The sequence below is a fragment of the Microplitis mediator genome, chromosome 2 (assembly GCF_029852145.1).
Source record: "Microplitis mediator isolate UGA2020A chromosome 2, iyMicMedi2.1, whole genome shotgun sequence".
Lineage (NCBI taxonomy): Eukaryota > Metazoa > Arthropoda > Insecta > Hymenoptera > Braconidae > Microplitis > Microplitis mediator.
In genome coordinates this window covers 9,324,378-9,342,787 of record NC_079970.1, presented here as the reverse complement: position 1 = coordinate 9,342,787, position 18,410 = coordinate 9,324,378, and the positions used below count along the sequence as shown (strand labels likewise).

General features: G+C 30.2%; 1 protein-coding gene across 1 annotated transcript in view; it reads left to right on the top strand.

Moving 5' to 3' along the window:
• The first annotated feature begins 401 nt into the window (after positions 1–401).
• The window catches only part of LOC130664205 (uncharacterized), a 35,448-nt gene continuing 17,439 nt past the window's right edge, over positions 402–18,410 (top strand). The window contains exon 1 of the mRNA XM_057464035.1: positions 402–503. The gene's annotated coding sequence lies outside the window, so the exon portion shown is untranslated. The remainder of the gene's footprint in view (positions 504–18,410) is intronic.

Below are 18,410 nucleotides of genomic sequence, written 5' to 3'. Positions count from 1 at the left end.
TGTATTTTTGTTATTGTGAGGTGAAATATAAACAAAGATGTTCATTCTTTAGTAAAAGCTCATTACTCTCTGGTAATGTGTATGGGGAGAGACGTTCATTCAGTGTTGTGAATTCTTGCATCACAACAAAATATTTGCTTTCTCGAGACGAGGTTGTTTGTATAGGTGCACAGGGTCCCAAGGTCTCTTACTTCTTTTCTTCTCAACTCCACGAGTTCTTCTTTCTCCCGGCGCGGATCTTTCATCTCCGGTCGGCGTCCTCCTCCTACTGGCATTCCTAAAAACGTTCGCCCAAAACAACACGTGGTCTTTTACTCTATAGAATTCATGCTGTTGCCAGCTACGCAATCTTATGCATTTATTCTTTGTCCCATTCTTTGTTTTTCCTCTATACATTCATATCTACATACATATTCGCGTAAATAAATACTAGAGTGTATCGAAAAAAGTTTTATTTGTCACTAAGTCTTAAGAACAAAAATTTCTCATTCAACCATTTTGAGGTATTTCATATCATTCTATAATTTTCCATTAGAATAATTTAAAAAAAATTAATTGATAAGGATCTTAGAACAATATTAATTCCATAAAAATATCTTTTCAATGCTTCATAAAACAAGATGAGTGACAAAATTAATCTATCGTTAATTTCGATTTATACGATTAAAACTTGAAAGTTATTTTTTTCGGAAACTTTTGCAAGATATTTTTATCCATTTCAAATAAAATCAACTTTGTTGATTTTTAATAGTTGACCTGAGTCTAAAGGTTTAAAATATTTTTTTTACTCTTGTGCAATGCAGATATTTGTATCGTTTTCTGTAAGTATATAAAAAATATTCGGTGATTTTTTTCCGTAAGTATTTTCATTAAAAACCTGAAAATACAATGAGATGGCTTTAGATCTTTGAAATAAGAGCTCTTGAGTTGAAACATTATTTTTTTTTGTCATAGTATATCAGCATTTTTTTTTATCACACAGAGGAAATAATTAAGCACTTTACAAATGACGGAATGACACTTGTTTCGTCTTAGTTTTCACTTCAAATTGAATCTGATAATATCTTTATATTACTCCAAATTTTAATAAAATTGAAGAAACAAAAATTATATTTCTTAAATTATTTTTTATCTAAGCTTTTAAAAAGTTATAACGAACTTATTTAACGAGAATATTAAAATACGATAAAGATATAATTCCTCAAAAGAATAAAAAAAAAAAAAATTAACGCAAATTGTTTGAAAATGATATTGATAATGATGACAAGGACATTGACGATGGCAACGAAGATACTTTATACACAGAAAAAACAGATATCTTGAGTCAAGAAAATATTTTTGAAGACAAACGTTTTCGGGAACCAAGTCAAGATTTTTTCGAGCCAAGAGAATTCGTCTTGGTGGGAGAAGATTTCTACTTTATCTGACAAAATTTAGGTTTCCAAAAAAATTTTCTTGAATCAAGAATATTTACCTTCAGTCGAGAGATTTTTTTTTTGTGTGTACGTATCTTTCCTTAAAGCTATTCTCTAAATCAACAGAAACAAGGATTTAATATTTTTCATATTAAGGTTAGCCACACAAACTGTGTACTTATGATAGAGAAATTTTTAAATATAAAGAAAGGGCGCCAAAACACGACCGCTCACATAAGGAAATAATGGATTATGGTGCATTTGAATATACGTTGAGTATTTTTTTTTTTTTGACGTTCATTTGACCAAATGGTTATTAAACCAAATTTCCAGTTGCTATAGAAAAAGATTTCTTTTCCCAGACAGGTCAAACGGACCACCCCTAAAAATAAGTTTCTTTTTTTATTTAAAAAAAGAATGACTATGATGAAATTGTTTATATCTAATCCAAACAAAAAAAGAGATTTGCACTACTGGTAGTAAATAAAGATGCCGAAAAAACAAAATTGTTGAAGATAAATATGTAGTTTGTATAAAATTTTAATATAGCGATGACACCGTATGTATTTTTTGTGGCCAACAATACACTGAATCCACTGATAGATTCATAAAATAAATTTAGGATAAAAAAATTTTTTTAAAGCAAAAATTTTGAAAAAAAATTTTGAGACACTCAAAATTATACAAAAATGATGATAAAAGTCTTAAATGAGGATTATAAACAATTTTGGAAGTAAAAAATTATTTACTAAATTTTTGGGGTGGTCCATTTTGCCCACCCTTCCCTTATGGGTAGCTTGTATTTATTAGAGATCTCAAAAAGTCTAAAAAAAAAAAAATTATCACTAACTAGAATTAATGTTTAAAAGTTATCATTCATTCAAGATTGTTTTAAAAATTTGTTGAACTCAATAATAAGTAAAACATAAATAGAATAAAAAGATCTTTATTTTTAATATTTTTCGAGTGACTATTTTGTCCCAATTCACTTAATAATTTAATAATAACTAATTGTATTAAAGTAAATTATTTGCATGATAAATTGAGACTTACCTAAGAAACGGTTAACAACTGTCGGAACAAAAGAGACTTTGAAACTAAATTGTTAGATGAAAGCTACAAGAAGAAACATGTGCTCCCACGTGGTGAGGGTAAAAGTGCAACAGTCGTAACACCGTGTGTGGTTTGTTAACACACGTGGAAAACCATCATCTATTGATCTTTAATTCGGGTTCAAGGAAAAGGGGTCCAAGTGTTATAAAATAATTCACCTCAAATCACATTAAAAGCGACATGTAATTTTTTTTCGTCACATTCGCGACTATGGGGTGGTAACCTGTAATTTATTTTTTCACCCTGTACGAAGGGTGTGTCTCTTGTGATGTTGAATGAAAAGAAAAAGAGTTGGTTAAAAAGAACTACCAAAATTTACCCCTGAGATATTGGAAACTCTAAGGAACAAGAAACATCTTGTTACAATTTTTTATTTATATATAACATTTATTACAAATATATGATTCACAACCATCAAATAAGAAATTTTTCATTCATTAAAATGAAAATAAATATTTATTATTCAAAATATAACACTTACCAAAAACAGGGAGAACTAGAATAATTACGTGCACTTAAAAATAAAATCTGCTATTAAAAAAAATTTAATAATAATTTATTGATTAATTAAAACTATCCATTATTTATTTGCTGAGTCCGATTTTTTATTAAATTGATTTAAAAAGAAAAAAAAGAAAAAAAAAGTTATTCAACTCCACACCCATGAGATAATCATTATCAGTACATACTAAGCAATAACAATGGAATAATACAAAATATAAATAACAAATTTAAATTCATCTCTATAGAAATTATAATAAACCAGAAAATCAATATCAAGCTTAAAACTGTCTGATAAAGTTATAGACATAGAATAAATTGTGACTTTGCGAGACTACCGTATACAATTCGTTCATCTTTACCTCACAATAAAAAAAAAACAGAATGTATATAAGTCATTCCATAGCAAATCAGCGGATTTCAAAAATCATATTTTTTTTATTTAGCTGAATTTTTAATATCTTTTTTATGTATCTAAAGACGCTTGTAAATTTTTAGTTAGTAATCTCCGAAAATTAAGATATGAATTTTTAAATATTTTAAAAAAAAAAACAATGGTATGGCAAGTATAAAAAATGCATTACTCCTGATCAATTCATCGTTATCTCGAAATAATCGGGGTCATTTTTTCGTCTTGAAATGTAGTTCTCGAAAAAAAATATGAAAAATCAAATTTTTTTTTTTTATTTCAAACTCAAATTTTGAGTTTTTTTGAAGAGCGACATTTTTTATTTTTTTTTGGAAAAAGATATGTTATACTAGACAAAAATAATTTTTTTAGCTGTTAGTCAAGATGAGATTCAAATATCTTCGATTTTATAACCCACTTTTTCTTATTTATTTATTTTCTTTTTTTCGAAAATCCACGATTTTTGATAACTCATAAATATTTCGCGAAAATTGAAGTTTCCAAAAATTGTCATTAATACCAATCTATAGTGCCAACCATCCAAAGTACTTAACTTACTTATTGCGAAAATATCATTTTTTTCTACTTTTTAAACAGTTTTGATGATTTGCTATGGTATTTCATCTAAAAGTCAAGTTCATGCAGACAATGAACAAAGTATGTTTCTAGTGAGTAAAAAAAAAAACATTTAATATGAATTATATAATAAGAAGGACGTTGTAAATTAAAATAGATAGAATTACAGAAAATAAATAACACGCATCATTGAGAATTTAAATGCTATAGCAATTCCTATAGGAATCTTGAAAAAAAATGTTAGAAGTATCCAGTGTTCAGCGATCAAGCAGCCAATACAAATGTTAGTAGTGAAATAATTTAAAGGAGTAGGAGCGGTCAAAATAAAAAACGAGGAAAAAAGTTAGAAGGATAATTCAAGCGAGTTACCCCGATTGGACGATGCTCGGCAATGTAGATTTTTCGGGGGTGTAAGACAGGTTCAGTATTTTCAACTTGTTTTTCAAGCCAGAAGGCAACTGAAAGAAGGAAAAAAGAATAGAGAAGAATTCTTGGAAGCGAAGATTTATTTTTCTGAAGAGACTCTAATAGTACACCTAACCAGAGAAACTCGCCTTGTGTCTTTTAAAGTAGCTGAGTTATGAGCTTGTAAGGGTGGCTCCAATGACTCGAGGGTCGATTACTTTATTTTTTATTTTTTTAGTCCTCCCTCATTCGCTTTTTTTTTTTTTGTTTTTTTTTTTTTACTGAAAATCCAAAAGGGTTGTGAATTTCCAATAACTAAAATTATTTCCATATTTATTAATTATACAGCTGTAACTTAAATTTCTAATTTAAAAAAAATGTTATCGACGTACATATCACGATATATATATAAATATATAATAGTATGACGCAGAGATGAGCGTGGGAAGGAAACGTGAAACTGCTTTGTAATTTTGAGAGGAAAGGAAGAAAACCGGTTTCCCGCAAAACATTCGACGCTGACGCTCTTTACCAAACGTTTCTCTACTTCTTCTACTCGAATAGGACCTGATGGTAGCGGGGGAAAAAAAAAACGATTTGAAACACTATGTCGTCGACTAGTAAAGAAAAACTAATGTTTTCGGAAAAGTCCATATAGACTAACAGTAGTAGATTTGGGTGGCGTGGCTCATGAGGGGGATGGAAACCTGTTGCCAAAGTTTCTCTCTTGCCCCGTCGACAGTACATCCTCTTTTTTTTATCTCAATCTATCCCATTTATTTTCTTTTCTTTCATTTTACTTTATTTTTTTTTTCTTTTAAATTATTTTCATAAACTCAAACAACGCGATTCAACAACGTGGAAAACTTTCAACATATAAATCATTTAGTTTTTGAAAAGAAAATGAAAGTATATAATGGTATGGAATGTAAATTGAACGTGCGAGATAATTACTGGATCGTTATACAAATGTATATATGAACTATGAATGCGTTTTACGAGCAATGATTATATGCTATGGAAATATCGATAAAGTATTTTTTTTTTTATAAATAACTGAAATCGAAATAATGAATCGACATCGAATAAAACTTCTTTTCAATGTACACGCGAGATCTTGACAACACGATTGCAGTCTGAGAGTATATGTGTTACCTGTTATATGTCTTTAATATCTCTGAAGGTCATCCAGAAACTTTAATTATAATCGATTTTATTATTTATAGGATTTCATAATCACAAGTAAATCTTTAACACTGTGAAAAAATGCCGATGTGTGTCTAACCGGTGTATAGTGTATTAACCCGTGCAAAAAAAAAAGTTCGAAAAAAATTCGAATGGTCAAACTTCGAAATTGGAGACAGTTTTAAACTTGTGTAAAACCTCAATATTGAAAACAATATAGCAATCAATAAATTATGATAAAATTTTAGGGTAAAGTCAAAGATTTTATAACGATGTTTCAAAAATGATTTATTTATTTTATACTAATTGATATACAAGTTCGAATTTTGAGATCTTTTTTAGAATGAAAATAAATAAGATTTGATTCGGAGAAATTACATAATATTATTATCGCAATTTTCGATTTTTCAGAAATATTTCGATGGTCCTCTTCCACATAAAAGTTTGAACAAAGTTCAAAGTTGTCCCGAAATTCAAATTTTGACTGGTCAAAATTTTTCCCAACTTTTTAGGTAGATTTTTTGAGAAATTAGACTATTGCAATGGGCCTCATGATGGAATTATCAAAGAATTTCGCCACCTTATGTCTTATTTTCGCTAGTAGAATAAAAATATAATATCCACTCAGAAGTTTATATATGTATGTAAAAATTTTATACATATATAGGGTTTATTTCCATATGCACTTAGAAACCGTTACAATGTGGTTATACACGGAAAAAAATTTACTGTTGCAGCAACAGGATTAATACTGTTGTTGCGAGTTAATAGTAAAATATAGTTACACAGTAAAAAATTTTATGTCATTGCGTTAAAACATTGTGTTAAATATTTAACACTTTTATGTGTACATTTAACATTTATTCTGTTAAATCAACACAAAAAAGTGTTAAATATTTAACACAAAAATTTTTAACACTGAGTTTTTTTACGCAATGACACAAAATTTTTTACTGTGTAACAATATTTTACTATTAACTCGCAACAACAGTATTAATCCTGTTACTGCAACATGGCTGTCTGCTGTTGCAGCTGCAGAAAAATCCTGCCGCTACAACAGGATTTTTTCCTGTTGCTGCAACATGAATGCCTCTGTTTGCAGCAACAGTAAATTTTTTTCCGTGTAGGATTGGTTCCTATTTGCTCACGGGAACCATTCCTATGAGTATGGTAGTCATTACCATAATTCTATCATATGCGATATGGGAACTGTTACCATGAGGATAGGAATTGATCCCATACTTATGGGAACTTTTCCCAGAAAGTATGGGTCTATATCCCATAATTCCAAGTAATTATTACCATAACGGTATGGGATAATAATTTATAAACGTACTAGGAACGGTTACCATAAATTTCTCTCCATGTAAATAACTTTTGTACCGAAAGTGGTACACGGAGAGAAAAATATCGCCAGAATGACTATCCAATGTATCCTCAAATGACGTATCGTCAGAATAACGATTCGTATACCTAATTTAGTAATACTCTCATATTAATTTAATAATTTATAGTATCGTTAAAATAAAGATACGTATTTGGGTTAGATTAAGTATTCGTTTATTTAATTTAACAATACGACGAATAGCCTTTGTAACGATATGTAGTTTCGTTGATATAGGTATCTGTATCGCCAGCGTGAGGATCCGTGTAGCTAAATTGGCTATACGTATCATCGTTCTCGGTTGCCGGATGCCTAAATACAGAGTTTGCGCAATAGTCATGTCAGCGATTCATAAAATGCCTAAAATAAGGATACGGATCGTCATTTCGACGATCCACTGTGAGGATACTCTGTATAGCTGAACTGGCTATACGGCGTATCGTTAAGTAAGATGACTATACAGCGTATAGCCAGAATAGCGATACGTATACTTAATCTGGCGATATTTTTCTCTCCGTGTAGCTTAATTCGGTAAAATGTATACATCTTAAAGTTCGTACAATTAGCTTCAATTTCCACTATATTACTTGTTTTTTTAAAAATCTTTTCTAACAATATCAAATTGTTATTGATCTCGGAAATTTTACAAAAAAATAAAAAAGCATATTTTCGCAGCTTAGTCTTTCAATAACTTCTGAATGATAAGACATGACTCAATTTCTTGAAATTCGTAATGTAGCTTATAAAATAAGTAATAATTACACTACTGATACGTTATTTCATATTGAGTAGTTTGTTTTTTATAAAGTTAGAAAAATTTTTGTATTTTAATAAAAAATCTACTTTCCCATTCCGAGTAAGGTTTTTTTACACGACAAATTTTTCGGTGTATTATACAATTCAATCTACTTCGCATTCTGCTCTTTTGCAGGAGAATACGGAAAAGAAAAAATTTTCATTGAAAAATTACGCTTCGAAGTTATTATATTTTTATTGTTAGAAGTACTTATTTGTTACAATTATTAATAACATAAGAGAAAATTTATAGTTGTTAAGTAAATATTAAATTAAAAGTTATCTGATTAAAAGTAATAGCGATTAAATAACTTCGTGTTAACTTGAAAATTTTTTGATAATTTAAAATTGCGTATACGCAACTTATTATTGAATTCAAGGAAAGCAATTAAGCTTTCACTTGATTTATTTAAGACATAAATAATTTGGTGAAGTAGTAATTATCGCCCTGAGGCTCAACAGAATCTATCTCTGCGCATTTCTCCCTTTATATACTCACGTGCTTTGCCCAAGAGATGAAAGCATCCGCTCTCTTCGGCGCAACTAAACTTCCCGTGAAGCGATAAATTCTAGAAACAATAGGAAATTCTCATGCTAGACAATAGAAGAAATATACTAGTACCGTCGCGCGTAGACGGAAGTTATTTTTTTTAGATTATTTTTAAAAGTAACCCGAATTTTATTTTTTAACATAAATAATAAACAATTTTTTTTTGTTTTTTTTTTTTTTTTGTTAATATATTGTTGCACTATTACATATTACGAAATCTGTTCAGGTAAAAGGCAACTTTACTAGTACCAAATTTAATACAAATATTGTGTACTATTTATATATAAATACACATATGTATTTTTAGATTTGACCTATTGTATTTTGAAAAGAATCTTTTTAATAAAAGCTTGTTTTGCACCAAACAAAAGTTAAGTTTCATTATTTTTAACTTCCCGCTAAGAAAATTGTTGACTTTCAAAAATTCGGAGTTATTGGTCTCACCCCGATTTTCGAAAATGGAGTTTTCATCAGATGTCGACGTTTTGAGGTCCCGGCCCCTGGGAAGTTATTCTGACTATTTTCAGAATGATGTCCGAGTGTCTGTATGTATGTGTGTGTGTGTATGTATGTATGTAAACTCTTTATAACTTTTTAACTAATGAACCGATTTGGATGGTTAAGGCGGCAATCGAAAGAGCTTGTTGGCCATCAACTTTTCTGAAAATTTCAGATCATTTGATCAAGTAGACTCGAAAATATTGGTGAATTACGAAAAAAAAATTTGTATTTTTTAGTTTCTTATAGATTTCTCAGAAACAACTCAAACGATCGACTTCAAAATCTAATCAGCTCTAGAGCTTTATAAAACGCGTCGATCGCCGCCTCAACCATCCGGATCGGTTAATTTATTCGAGAGATATCGTTGAAGAAATTAACGGTAAGAAACGTTTTTTTTTCGAAAACAATGGCACACAAAAGTATTTTCGAGCTCGAAGAGCTTGAAAATGTATTCACGACAATGTTCTCGAGCTCAAGGAGCTCGAAAACAGCGGGAAGTTTTGGGGCTGGCCCGCAGGGTCAACCGATAGACAGATTTTTTTTAAGGTGATTTTATTCACATTGAATGAATAACAATGCTGATTAGTGATAATCGAATAAAAGAAGACTTTTTAATACGACCTCTTAAATATAATCATTTTAGAATCGAATAAAAATTACTTTAAAAAAAGCATTTACGTAGCGTTGTTTATTGTAGGTACCATTTGGGGCCGCTGCTCCTTTTTTGTGCATTTAATACTTTTTTTTAATTAACAAAAATATATAAAAACAAAAAAAATTAATTGTCATAGAATAATAAATGTATCTTCGAACACATTTAAAAATTAATTCTGGTATTGTGTGTTTTATAAATTATTTTAATTAATTTTATGAAGTGTCTAAAACTGGGCTAAGACGGTAACTCTATCTTATGTATATTCAAAATGACACTACTTTTTAAAAAATTAATTGTTCGATTTTGCATATGTTTGAATCGAATTATAAGATTATCGCCGAAGAAAATGGTCGTAAGACTTAGTAGAATCTAATCAGGATTGTGAACGCTATCGAAATGAAAAAACGTCGTATCTTATATACACTAATGTAAAAAATGGAAGGAACAGAAAAATTTTAGAAATTTTAGTGATTTTTGAAAGACTGTATAACTTTGTGAAAAATAATCGTATTGAGATCTTAAACAAGCATTTTAAAGCTTGAAATCTTTAGTTTCAGGATTTTTTGATCCAAATTTTTTTATTGTTCTATCAAAGGGTCGACGGACCAGAGAAATTTTTTTTTAGCTAAACCAATGCATAAGTCAGTTAGAAAAGTTTTTTAACTTCAATTTGCTTTTTTATTGAGCCTTGTACGACAATTTTTCGCTGAGATATCAGCCTTCAAATGAAAAAAGATTCTTTTGGCTGTGATTATCGATATGTCTGCTACCGATTGTCGCACAGTGAATTGAAGGGCAGCTTCAAATACCTTTTGTAAACTCTCTACAAGATTCATTCATCAATTTTTATAAAAAAACTTTTTCATCAAAATTTACTGAAGAAATGAATAAAAATTATAATAAAATTAACAGTTAAAAAAATAATTTAAGCTTATTTTTTAATCATTATCGATTAATTAAGACATATAACGGAAAATGAATATTTCTCATTGAAAAAAAAAAAAAAAATTTGATTAGGTTTGTCACAACCATAATTTTTTTTCTTATTGTCCAAAAAATGATCAAGTCAAAATTTATAATAAATTGTTAAAAATGTATTAAATCAATCATTATCCAAGATAACCTTGAAACCAATATAGAAGAAAAACTTGATATGTATTTAACATCTAAAGTAGTAAATAGCATATAGATTTGTTCTTATTTATAATAATTGAGAATGTTTGTCGGACGTCAATCAACGTCAGCTATACCAATGTTTAGTTTTCGATCCATCTTTTTAGTATACGGATAAAATTCAAGAAAAACGACAAGTTGTCTATCTCGGTGCTTGTAATACCTGAACCGACAATAGTCGCGTGAAACCAGTCTATGAGACTTAATTACCCTAGAGACCCTGGCGCTTGTTTAAGAGTCCAACTATTTCTCTCTAGGCTGTAGAGCAAGAGGCGTGTCTGTTTCTTGGAGAAGACACGTTACTTGGTAACGCTAGACTTATCCATTCTACATAAGTATACGTATATCTATATATATTTATATATATACATATACTTTTTTTTTTTACACAAAATTATTTCTTGTATTAATGGCAATCTTTTGTTCTGATAGAAATTCTCGACAAGTAGGTGGAGCGTAAATTTACTCCAGATGCTACAATAACATTTGGTCTAATAAATTTTCTCAGAAATCTATAATTAAAATAATAAATTTATTTATACAGACATAATCTAAGATACTCGGTAACTCTCATAGAAAATAAATATTATTGATACAAATTTGAAAAAAAAAAAAAATAAATAAATAAAAAAAACAATACTCATGTCCTTCGGGATAGAACCTGGAAAGTGCCAAATTTATCAGAAAACGTCCATCAGTACAACGTTTTGGATATTTGCAATAAAACTATTAAAGTATCTGTTTTTCATGTATCCTTCCAGTGGGATTGGTAATTTAGGTTTTAGTCTAGAAAATAATCAATAAAAAAGTTTGCCTTCAAATTAAATTATTTTTTTAATTTCTTTAGGCTTACGAATTGTAAAGAAAACTCAATTAACCGAGCAATCAATCGTAATTATTTAGTATTATAAAAAAATCCATTTGTTAAATCTATCCTGTCATTACTTATCAAGTCAAGTATAAATCATTGTATCACATATGACTCTGTTTGGATCAAAGAACAGGTTGTATTTATAGAGCCAATCACACACTTTGACGTCGATGCAACTTTTTGCTTCCATTCGTTTACTTGCGATTCAACGCAACCTTTCAACTCAAATAAATTTTTATCAATTAAATTAAATATATTGAGACGGAAATAAATTTCTCAGAATTAAGTTGTTAGTTGTTTTTTACTCAAAATTTTTCTTATGCTCAGAGTATTCAGTTAATCTTATATCTTTATCAGCTTTTAAGGTGAACATTGTCTCGGTGAAATTACGCTTTTTATGTTTTTTTCTTACCTATAGATGGTGCCTGATAAGATATTCATTTGTTTGTTAAATCTAATAAGCTCTACAAAATATTTTCAAAATAATAGATAATATTTCGTATCTCATATTTAACTTAACATATATATATATTTTTAGTACAAAAACGATTTTACACTTTTAATTCACTCGTATGTATTTAGTTTATATTCATATGAATATTCCAGAATAGATATTATATGTCCAATGCGGAATTCGACGCAGTTTCCTAGCCTTTAACGCTAAAGAAAGTTGAAAAATCAATCAGTTCAACAATTATGATGTAACTCGAAAAAATAGTATATTGTGTGACAAGAGATGAAACAAGACGATTTCAGACTAGGGTGAGGTTGGCTGCCCGATCCTGAGTCACACACTGAATTTTTCATGATTACCTGCATTGAAACTTCAAAATTCAGTGTCGGCAGCCAGTAAGAAACAAGTTAATTTCAAGACGATGATGCGAAGAACTGTTAGAGAATGAGAAATATGTCATTTATAGACACTTATTAAACAGTAAATAAGACAAAAATATTATTTTCACTAATTTTTTAGTAAATTTATTTGGTTAATTAAAACTGTCACTTAAAAAATGAAATGAGTAAACTGAAGTGACAAGTAGACAAATGAGAGTAATAAGGCTGCAAATGAACATTAAATATAACTGACACTGGGCAGAAACAATTGTGTTTCTTCCCAAGGGAAATAACACGCATGTTTCTGCCCGCTGTATGAAGGTATTTTTGGATTACGAATTCGCTAGCAGTTGTTTGCAGCATCGGCTTGAAATTAGGTTGTTTCGACGGGCTGTAGAGACACTGAAACTTCAAGTTTCGATGCTGGTATCATGAAAAACACTTTTTTGAAATTTTTTCGTAAACGATATCTCTGGAACAAATTATCTGATTTTGTTGACTGCCGCGACATTCGATGAGAATTTTTGAGTTTTAGAGTTGATAAGATTTTAGAATCAATCCATATAGAGTATGATAAAAGTTATCCAAAAAATATATTTTTGAAATATCTCAAATCGTACTTTACCAATCAACTTATATCTGATTAATGTATGTACTCTATTGACATATACTAAACTATACAAAATTTTTTATATTGAAAGTCACGAAAAATGCATTAGATACAAAAATTATTATCAATAGTCAAACTAATTTAGTATCCATCTATTTAGAACCAACACTGATAAAAAATTTATATGATATGGTATTATTAAAGTATAATTGTTTTCCATGTATAATGTATTATAATTAAAGTTCCGTAAAAAGTAATAATAGCAAAAAAAAATATTTGAAAATGATTTTAACTTTCATTTACTCCAATTATAACTGGGTTTTCATCTATAATAATACGTTTTGATCACGAGAGATGCTCAACGAAGCTAGAAATTAAATTCATACTTCAACCTTGAAGCCAGCTCATCAGCTTGATGGATCATCAGCGGCCTGGCGGAAAAAGAAAAAAAATTAAGAATATATGAGAAGAAGAATAAGTCCAGAGAGATGGACCAACTAAAATAGTGGCAGAGGTCATCGTCAGTTTTGAGACGTGGATGAACGTAATGGAATGAGTATGAGATAGGAGACATACAAGTAAACTCTTAGTAGTATGCATGTATATATATATATATATATACATAAATCTACATACATATATAAAATGAAAATATTGAAGAATGAGATAGAAGAAGAACAAGCAAATTATGGCGATCGAGACAACAGCACGAAGATCGTGCAGTCTTGGGACATAAGATTAGCTAGAGGTTGATGCAGGGTCAGATTCGTGTTCATGTATACTGACGACGACTAGTTTTAGCTAGTTAAGTGATAAGCTAACACAATTTTTACATGTTTTAGTTATATATTTGTAATTTACGACTCATCAGTGCAATAGTTTTGTTGTTGTTATTAATTGTGAACTATTGATATATTTATTAAATTGATGATTGATATCAGATAATATATTAGAACTTAAAAATATAATTCATATTATTTTTTGACAGTCAGAACCTGTGACTTGCAACTGCATTCCTCGCAGAAGAGTATAGACAACAGACAAAACAAAATGATAGAGAAAACTAAAAGAGAAGAACAAGACGACAAAGAAGAATAAGAATAAGAAGAAGGAGAAGGAGAAGAAGAAAAAGAAAAAGTTTACCGCTAATGTGTTTCCTTAATGAACGTTTTCTTTGTTTCGAACAAACACCAAGGTCCTTACAGACTGATCTGCGTGGAAGCCAAGCCGCAATATAATTTTGTACTCGACGACATGGAATTTCTCATCGACTACTCCCTCGTAGTGTAACCAATGACTCAACATTGTCTTAATTCACTATAATATCACTATATGTAATTAAATTTATAGAAATTATAGTAGAAGTTATTTTTTATAGACATAAAAAAATGATCTTTGAAAATTACTATTCGAGTTAGTAATGAACCACCCAAAAGTCTATTTAAAAAATTTTGACATTGAAATCAGAACATTTTACAATGACTGTATAGATTGTAAACTTTATAAGCAGATAATTTTACGGTGAAAATTACCCAAAAGTTGTAGGGAATGAAGAGAAATTACTCGAATCAAAAAACAAATTCTAGTTTAGTCCTCAAAAGCCTCAATTCCTTTGGTGTTTTATTTGCCGCCCAGAAAGTCACTCTACTTTAGTACTCAAAATCCTCAATGAGAACTATGAGGTCTAAATGTGAATCATTTATCGATTTTTAATTATAACTAAGACCTCAAAATCATCAACGAATGAAAAGTTATACTTCGGACTTTTAAAAATTTTAGATAGAAAATGGAGGAGAGAGAACACGTCGAATGAGACTTTGGAGGTTCAAATGTGGATAAAATTATTCCTGTATGTTTTGAGTATTTTGAGGCTCTAATCCAGCTTATGTTATTCCAGTTTAGTCCTCAAAGAGGTAAATTGGTCGTTACTACTTCTTTGAGGACTAAACTAGGATAACTTTCTATGCTGCTGTCAATCTTAAAATTCTAAATTGATCCTCAAAAACCTCATTGAAGACTTTGAGACTTAAATCCGAATTTTTTTTTTGACTCGGGTAATGTTCTGAGGAATTTTACAGAAGAAAGGATTTCTTGGCACAAAAAACTTTTACCAGTTCCAAGAATATATTTACTTCCCCTGAGAATTTTTTTTATCACGAACTGAAAACGAACATTTTCTTGAGCCAAGAATAGTATACTACGCTACAAGGGCAGAAAGTTGAGATTCGGCTTTGCCTCGGGCACCATGGCGCGCAGTGCATGGCTCACAAATTTCTGTCCGTGTAGTGTATACTATTTTTCTTTATACCCGGACGAAAGTACGTTGACAAATCAAAGATATATAGATGATATAACTACGTTTTAGCATGAATTGATGCCTGTCCCAACATTTGCAGCACGAGCAAAGCGAGTGCTGCTGGTCGGGGGGGGGGGGGGGGGCAGGCATCAACTTCATCTATGTACAAGAAAAATTATCATACCACATTTTTAAAAGAAATCCTTTCTAATTTTAAAAAAATTATTAAATTTATCGAAAATAATTTTTTAGTTTTTAAAAATTATTAAAAATGATTAAATTTATTCAAAACAATTTTTTAGTTCTTATTTATTTTTAGTAAATATTACTTTTTCAAAAACACAGACATATAGAATGTCAAATTAATTGTAAACAAGTTTTGAGGTTATAAATACGAGCCAGAGCGTCAGCAAATCTTGTTGAAGTGACGGTAGTATACGTATAACCGGTAACAGTGTGCACGAAAAAACTCTTTCGTCCCGATATTACTTTTCTTCCACCCGCTGTTATAGATGGCGCACAAGTAACCCCAGCACGGCACAAATGTGGACTTTCTGCCGCGAAATTGATGCCGGAATACGTACTTCGACCGAGGTATGAAGAAAAAAAATTTCTTGGATCAAGTTTTTCTCGCCCTAAGAAACTTTTTGTTTTCATTTCATGATGCAAATTTTTTCTTGCGCCAAGACATCCATTTTCTGTGTATGGGGAGCTTGGAGCACGACGGCCCCATCCCCAAAAAATTATAAAAAAAAAAAAAAATTTTTTTCGTTACAATTTTTTTGTTTGAGTGGACCATTGTACCCTACATATCACATATTGGCCTAAAATATGATAAAAACATTATAGAAGTCATAACTTGAAGGAAAATAAAAAAAATTTTTTTACCTAATTTTTGAGGGGGGCCTTCGTGCCCCAGGCTCCCCTACTTTTCGCCTAAATATTTTTCAACAAAAAATATGTCTAAAAAAATATGCTTAAAAAGTGAATATTTTTACTAAACTGAAAAAAAAGTTTTTTTCTCCCGGTAAATTTTTTGTTCTAGTAGCAATACTGGTATTTTTGTGGTGCGAGTACCAAATTTTATTTTACAGAGCAATACGTATACAGGCTGTAGCAAAACTCGGTATAGCGGTAGGCTCACGATAAAAAATCGGTCTATCGGTTGACCCTGCGGGCCAGCCATAAAACTTCCCGCTATTTTTGAGTTCCTTGAGCTCGAAAAAATTGTTGTGAATACGAGCTCTTCGACGTCGAAAATACGTTTGTATGCCGTTGTTTTCGAAAAAAAACATTTTTTACCATTTTTTCTCCAACAATATCTCTCCAACGAATTGACCGATTGAGACGGTTAAAGTGGCAATCGACGCGTTTTATTGAGTTCTAAAGCTGATCTGAATCTGGAATTGATCGGATAAGTTGCTTCAAAGATCATTGAAGAAAACCGTTTTTTACCATTTCTTTCTCGATCGATATCTCTCGAACGAATGAACCGATTGAGATGGTTTAGGCGGCAATCGACGCGTTTTATTGAATCCTAAAGCTGATTAGATTTTGGGTCGATCGAGCCATGTCTGAGAAATTTCAAAAACACTGAAAAAAAAATTTTTATTTTTTTTGTATTTCTTCTATATCTTAGAGTCCACCCGATCTATCGATTTGAAATTTTCAGAAAAGTTGACGGCCAACAAACTCTTCCGATTGCCACCTAACCATCTTAATCGGTCAGTTCATTAAAAAGATATGAAGAGTTTACATCCATGCACACACACACACACACACACACACACACACACACACACACACACACACACACACACACACACACACACACACACACACACACACACACATACACACACACACATACACACACACACACACATACACATACATACATACACTCGGACATCATTCTGAAAATAGTCAGAATAGCTTCCTAGGACCTCAAAACGTCGACATCTGATGAAAACTCCATTTTCGAAAATCGGGGTGAAACCAATAACTTTCCGAAATTTTGATAATTAACAATTTTCTTAGCGGGAAGTTAAAAATAATAAAACTTAACTTTTGTTTGGTGCAAAACAAGCTTTTATTAAAGAGATTCGTTTGAAAATGCAATAGGTCAAATCTAAAAATCCATATGTGTATTTTAGGGTGGTCCTTATTTTGGACATTTTCGAACTGTTATGCTCCCAGAGGCTTATGTGGTTCGAAATAAATAAAAAAAAATATCCTCAAAGTTTCAGGTCTCTATCTCAATTTTAACCCGTGCCGCACAGCGATGTAAGTTTCCCATTTAAATAACACGGGGTTTTTGGCATTGAACGATTGAATTTTTATTCCGGCTAAAGTAATTGTTCGAAAAATTTGAAACTTTGTAGACTTTATCCTCATATTAGCAGCTACTCCTCAGAATTTTTACAGATTTTCAGCTACTATAATTTTGGGGGTACAGCATGATGAAAAGAAACAAAAAAAAAATTTTTTTATTTCTATCTAAAATTTTTATTAAAAAACATATCAAATCACCCTGCATCCTTTTCATAAGTTCTTCCTTTTTTTCATTCTCACACCCAAGTGGGTGAACGGCATATCTTTGTTGCACTAATACAGTAATTAGGAGCATTTTTTTTCAATTACAACAGAAAAAATTCCCTTAAAGTTTAAGCTCTTAATTCTAACGGGAAGAGTTACCGCAAAATTTTTTTTGTGATTTTTTCAAGAAATATTTTTGTTTATGTTATTTGACAATGTGTCTTTTTCAAAAATACATAATGCATTCAATTGATATCTGAGATCGGTATATCAATGCCACCAATCATATTATGTCTCAGTTTAACAGTTGATAAATTTTATCAATAAATTAAATTTCTTTCAATATTTGCTTAAATAAGTTGGTCACCTTCAAGTTTATTATTTGTTTTAAGCGCAATAAATAATAAACAAAAGGTGGATAGTTTTGTGCATTATAATATCAAAATAATTATTTGTTTACAATTTTCTAACTATAATGAATTATTAATAAAATAGATTTCTTTTATAAATAAATATAATAAACTTAAAAAATCACAAAAACAAAATTTGCGACACGTGGTTCTGTTGGAATTAAGAGCTCAAACTTTAAGGGAATTTTT